At 42.6% G+C, this 6,593-nt stretch overlaps 1 protein-coding gene across 1 annotated transcript in view; it reads left to right on the top strand.

Moving 5' to 3' along the window:
- Window positions 1–3,426: 3,426 nt before the first annotated feature.
- The window catches only part of LOC113424480 (rap1 GTPase-activating protein 1-like), a 65,961-nt gene continuing 62,794 nt past the window's right edge, over window positions 3,427–6,593 (top strand). The window contains exon 1 of the mRNA XM_026686195.2: window positions 3,427–3,535. The gene's annotated coding sequence lies outside the window, so the exon portion shown is untranslated. The remainder of the gene's footprint in view (window positions 3,536–6,593) is intronic.

Below are 6,593 nucleotides of genomic sequence, written 5' to 3'. Positions count from 1 at the left end.
AGGGCTGCCCTAAAAAGTTGTTTAGGACTATTTGGGATGGCAGCACTGTTTGGGATGGTGGCAGGATGGAAGGAAGTGGAGGGATGTGGGGTTCCTAGAGACACAGCACACACTTTGCAATTCGTGTTGGAAGAATTCCTGGAAAACCAGATGGAGGAAAGGCCACCACTGGCAGAACACATAGGTCTTCTACTCACTCATGGCCCTGCCTTCCTCCTGCAAAACAGCAGCAGCTTCCAATGCATTGAAGCTCATAGAACAGTTCTCCAGGAGTGCTTGTTTAGCACATACTCTGCACCCTGGGTCACAAATGGCAACGGTTAGCTGCCAGCAGTACTGGGTGGCAGGGGTAGATGGGAGAGTGCAGGACAGCCAAAAGAACAGAGTTGGAGTGGGAGATAAGGATGGCATTGTCCTGGCTTAACAACTGCAACAAAGACCACTGCTGTCACTAAGCAATGCAGTCCCATGGTATTTTATCTAATGACTGCATCCCTTAGTGATGGAAATTCCAACCCCAATTGCCATTTTGAGGGCTAACTGTAAATTCAACAAACAAACCAATAATGTACCATAGGAAGGTGAGGGTTAGGGATACTCCCTCCATTTTTATGGTATCTACAACATGAGGGGGCTGGGAGTTTTAGATCTCCATGCAACCCCTCTGCTGGGGTTGCATATACCAGCTCAAGATTCACCCTTTCAGCTCCAGGGATGACAAGAAGTCCCCTACCATGGGACCTCTTGATGAAATACAGTCTTCAACTTACAACAGTTCACTTACTGACCGTTCAACAGCACTGGAAAAAGTGACTTATGACCATTTTTCATACGTACAACTGTTGACCATGGTCACGCAATTTACATTTGGATGCTGGACAACTGATTCATAGTTATGATGGTTACCGTGTCCCAGGGTTATATGACCATCTTTTGCAACCTTCTGGCAGTTAATGGGAACGTTAGATTCATTCAACAACTGTGTTACTAATTTAACAACTGCAGTGATTCGCTTAACAAATGTGACAAGAGAAGTCATAAAATGGGACAAAGTTCAGTTAACAAATTTCTCACTTAGCAACATAAATTCTGGGCTCTATTGTGGTCGTAAGTCAAGGACTACCTGCAATCCAGTTGATAGCAGTGGGACAGGACATACGGACATGGACTTCCAGCTACTAAGGGGAAAGCAACAAAGTGAAGCGCATTGTGTGGCTGGATAATACATAGAAGACTGTGCAGGTGCCAAGTATTTTGAGGTCACCATCTGAGCCTTTATTGTATTGCCCTTTTAACCCTTTGAGGGACTCAAGCCCATTACATTTTATATTGAGCTACAGCTTTACCCAGAATCATTTCCATTGTTGTCTACCACAGGATAGAGACAAGAGAAAGGCAGTAGCCATTGCTGTGTTGTCTCTGTTTTTTAGCTACTCTTGCAGTCTCTGAGCTGCTGTGTGGGAGCACAACCAGACAATGACGGCATCCATTTTGATAGAACTGCCTTTAAGAATCAGCGTTCTAATAAACTGAGCAGAAAAGCAGCGTTTCCACATTTCTTTAAGAATATCTAATGTTGAGCAATAAAACCTAAAGTAATCTATTAAATACCAGATGGAATATTAAGTTATGCAACAGATGGAACAACTGGAGAGCATTGTTGACCTGCTTGGTGCCATCTGAAAGAGATCAGCATCTGTTTAAGCTGGGCAGGCTTGCTATTAGGCATAAAGAGCTGGCTGCCTTGGGCAGAAAATTGTGGTAGGTATGACAGAATAAAACCTGAATTTCCATCTTCTTGAGTCCGAGGTCCTCTCCCCCAGGTTGTGTTAATCTGAGTTACCTTTTCATCCCACCTAGACCCCAAGCTGCCAGGCACAAGGCAGTTTAGAAAGGCTACAGGCTGAGTAAACATGCTAAGCAACCCTAACCTGAAAAACAACTTCTGGATGAAGGTGGGAAGCAGATAAAGACTCTTGTCAGCCCTCAAATGTATAGTATGTAATGTATTAAAAATTAATACAAATTTAAATTTCCCTACAACCAAGCCCATTTATTGAGTGATTTGATCCCACCCACTCATTTATCTTCTCTCCCCCCCCATTCTGAAGTTATCTACTCATTTGCTATTTAATAGAAGCTATGATTAATTTCAGACAGTGGCTTCAGAATGAATTATGGCAGTTCCTGAAAAGAGAGGGGAATTTGCATTTGCTAAAAGGAGGAAGATAGCAGGTGAATTTGAGAATATTCCCCAAAGATCATGATTGGGAATGATCAATACTTTTGAGACACAGATGGGCTCTGAGAAAAATGGGATGGCCTTTGATCGAGTGGATATACAAACCCAGTCAATGATGGTTTGCAACAGAGTATGTAGGTCAGCATTTTGTGTGAATCTGACTGTACAGAAAACACAGTTAAAACTGTTAAAAGGGGAATCACAGGCTAACACAAAACACAAACTTAGGCAATGCTTGTTTTTGTCTCCATGATAGAGCTCTGGCCAGCCAAAATCCCATTCCCAAGCCATGAAATTTCCCAGCATTAGTCGAACCGCTTTTTTTCTGGATTATTTTACAGTAAAAGAGATTAATTTGTATGTGAATTGAAACTTCTCTCCCCCATCCACTTTGAAAAAGGGGAAATTAACAGAAAACCTTTAATGAAACCAAACACTGAGGTATATCGATCACCACTTCTCCCCTTCAGTGAAGATTTCTATTTAGTTTCCTGCTTCTACAGGGACAGATTGTTATTGAAAGCTTGGAAAATGTACAGCCAAGGTCACGGAAGACTTTTGGGTTCTCGTGTTTCGTTGTGTGGCTTAGCAATAGAAAACCATGGGACTTTCTCCAAAGATGATGAACTGGGGGAATCTGGCTTCAAGGAAGCACAGACAGGATCAGACTGACTGTGTCACCAGCCACCTGACCCCTGCTGGTTGTCGGGACTGAGGCAAATTATGTTAAGGCAGGTTTTGCTTTCTTAACTCTCTCTCTCTCTCTCTCACACACACACACACACATACTTTAGTTAAAGTAAAAAATCCTACTCAGATTGGGCCGCCGTTCAGAGATCACCAGCCTGCATTTGAGAGAGTTCAAGACATTAATTTAAAACCAGCAAAATTGCTAGTTCGGGGGAAACAAGAAAACTGTCCTGCCTGATATAACTAGGCTCAGATTAGCCGCCGCGTCCCTCATCTCCTGATCATGGGGAGCAAAATTAGGACGGGGCTCTGAACCGCATCTCCTCGCCAGGGCACAGCCAGCCAGCCCTCTCGGGGTCCCTGCGCCCTTTTGCCCCTTTTCCGCCAAATCGCCCTCAGCAGGAGAGCGGCTGCCGTCTGCAGGTGGAGTCGCGGCAGCGGAAGGGGAGGAGAAAAGGACGCCGCAACCTACTTGAATAATTGATAGGCTGGGCTGCGAAGGGGAGAGCTAGCAAATGCGGAGGAGCAGCCGGGCGCCGGGCTCCCTGCGTCGTTGCCGCCGTCCCCTTGCCTGCTCGCCGACGATGAGAGAATTGCGCGCAGGTAGGGGAGCTCGGCCGCCGCGTGGCGCCTGTCCTGCCAGGCTAATTAAAGAGGCGCGGGAAAAGGGAAGGAGGCGAGGAGGAAGAGGAGGGAGAGCTGGCAACGGCTCTTAACCGTGACAGATAAGTCGAGCCTCCATCTTCAGAAGCAGTGTACCCCTTCGTGATTTACTGAGAAGGGCTGAGACATTCGGACTTCTCTATTTAAAAAAAATATATTAAATGAGTGAATGAATACCTGGACTGAGAAATGTTTCGGCTGGGCTGAGCTCTTAAGTTGAGCGCAAATCACATCCCTCCCCAGGTGGAGCTAGTGGGCCGAAAGGAAGAGGAGGAGGAGGAGAGAGAGATGGTCCAGAAGAGTTATCACTTCTCCCATATCCTTTCTTCTGGGGCAGTTTAAGTCATTGCAGGCAGAAAATGCTGCAAGAGTTGGTCCTTAGGACCGCAACTTGACGCCCCTCTTGAACTGCTGCCCTGTTATTGCTATTGTTGAAGGGACAGTATTAGAAGAAATGGCGATCCTTGGCTAGTAAGAGGTCTTGATTTCTTGCACCAATAATTATGGTCTTTGTATTGCAGGAACGCAGTAGTATTTAGATCCAGCATATGGTTTCATTGCTAAGGCTTATCTGTGAAATATATCAAGGCTTTTGTTGTTGTTAAGAATGTTCCTGAAGCAGGTATAAAATAAGAGAGGAATTTCTATTTAGGCAAAAACTATCCCAAAACTCATCAGCCTGACAAATGCAATTCAGGATTGCTTGCCATTTGTGTCTGTGCCTGCTGGTCAGCTACTTTGGTCTTTGAGGTGTTTAGGAACAAATGGTGAACCCAAAGGGGCTCTGATTGCTCCAACTGTATCTTGTCTAGGAGGCATTTTTGTATGCTTGGTATCAATGAAGAGGTCTTGCTTCCATTTTCATGCATTAAAAAAAGAGATGACCATATTCGTGTCTTGGTTCTGCTGCTTGCATGGAGCAGATGTTTGCATTTGTGTTTGAGACTTACTGATCTGTTGCAGCAAAAACAGAAGAGGGTGTATGTGTGTGTTTGTGTGTTCTGTGGCATTTTAAGGACTAACAGATTCATTGTGGCATAAGTTTTTGTCAAGAGGATTCTATTTCATCAAACATCACTATTACCTTGAGTTGAAAAATGTATTCTATAGGTGATAAAGAAAGGTTTAAGCTGGTATCTCAGTGACTATGGCTCTGTCCTGTTTTTTTCTATTTCACTTGGGGCTTGTACAATCTTGATGTCATTTATTTAACTGATGGATGGCACATCAGTTTGTTTGATCTACTCATGCAGCCTAAATCATGCCCTTTCATCAAAGATAGGGAAATCTATTTTGACATATTTGAAGATAGCCTGGTATGGAGTGTTTTCTCTTACCTCTTTACTGCACATACAAATTAAAAATGTAACATCCGCCAGGAACAAAAGAGGATACTTCTTGGAACACTGACAGTGAAAAAACTGTTTTCCATGAAAAACTAAGCAAGTGAATTTAAGAACAACTATGCTAAAACTTTACAGTTTTATATCAAGCTGCTTTTTAAATGTTTGCTTATAAATCACTGCGCCAAAAATAAAAATCTCCCAGTATGCACTTAAATTCCAATTTGGCAGCAGAATAAATTCTACCTTATTTCAACTGAATGTTGACAAGTGATTTTAAAGGGGAAACATGATTGGATTAGTAAACCTGAGCCCAGTTAGCCAATCTGGAGGAGTTTGTAATTGCTTTTGGAAAGCTAACATCTGATGCCAGAGATGCTATCATCTGACATATGCTAAACCAAAAAGTGTTGTTGCTGTATTTTCCTTTCAGCTTGGAGTATTTCCATTTCCATTTTTAATGGAACTAAGAAATCTAAGATAGGTCTTATTCTTTTATACTGAGATTGTCCCAAAACAGAGTTCCACAAATTTTCCGTTGTAGTAATGTAATCCTACTTTGTTTGCCTTTAAATGTCCGAATTATAGACAGGAATTATTGATGTTCAGATGTGCAAGATTGAGGTTTATTTTTCATTTAGCCCAATTAAGGAATAGGGACATAGTTTTCTCCCCAGCATATTCATCATATATTTATTTGTTTTTGCATAATATCACAACCTGCACACACTCCTGATGGGTGACATTAAAACAGCACATAAATCTAGACCAAAGCAACACCTAGTAATCCAGACAGCATTAATCTATTATCTTTCAGATGTTCCCTGGAAGACCTATTTTCACTACCTTCAAGAAAACCTTCCTAAAAGCAGGTTATAAATGGATCTACTGTCTGTGAGCTCCTGCCCTCTTAATCTCACAAAAACGAGGAAGTATTAATATGATTTGTTGGAGAGGACACATTATTGATCAATTCTATATGAAGAAGTCGGTCCAGAAGTACTCAGGAGCAAATTCATATAGGATTGTATTGGTTGAAATCGGCACTTTGAATTGTACTCAGAATATGAATAGCTAGTGCAGGTTGTTACATTTTGCATCAACTGTCATTTTTTAGTAGTCTTCAAGGGCAGTCCCAAGTAGAATGCAATGCACTAATCCCAGAATTTGGAGTTCTATACAGGCCAGAAAGAGAGTGAACATCTTCAACTTAAGCATGTTCTAATGGACCAATATGGGCCTGATACTTTGGCATCTTCAGAGGCACCTGCGTTGCTTTCTTACATGGACTCTATGAGAGAAGTAAAACTTATAATATATCTCCACCAGAAGCTCAATAATATTTTTAAAGTGGACAGTTTTAGTATATTTCAAACATGGACTAAAGAACTAAAGACTAAAGAACTAAAGTGTCCAGTAACACCCCATCAATGGCTTCATGTCCCTTAAATGGTATCTACAGATTTGAGATTCAAGTTGATTCATGATGAATCAACTTGAATCTCAAATCTGTAGAGATACCATTGAAGGCAGGATCCCCAACCTTTCGACGCGCGGCCCGGTTCGAGCGTGGCCAGCTGGGCGCCAGCGGCCCGGTTCTGGCGTCAGCACTGGGCGCCGCCATCTTTGATGAAAAATCACTTCCGGTGACATCA

Source organism: Notechis scutatus, chromosome 2, assembly GCF_049901735.1.
Source record: "Notechis scutatus isolate UNSWTSFEM ecotype Mainland chromosome 2, rNotScu1.2, whole genome shotgun sequence".
NCBI classification, from domain to species: Eukaryota; Metazoa; Chordata; class Lepidosauria; order Squamata; family Elapidae; genus Notechis; species Notechis scutatus.
This window is presented reverse-complemented; position numbering and strand designations above follow the sequence as displayed.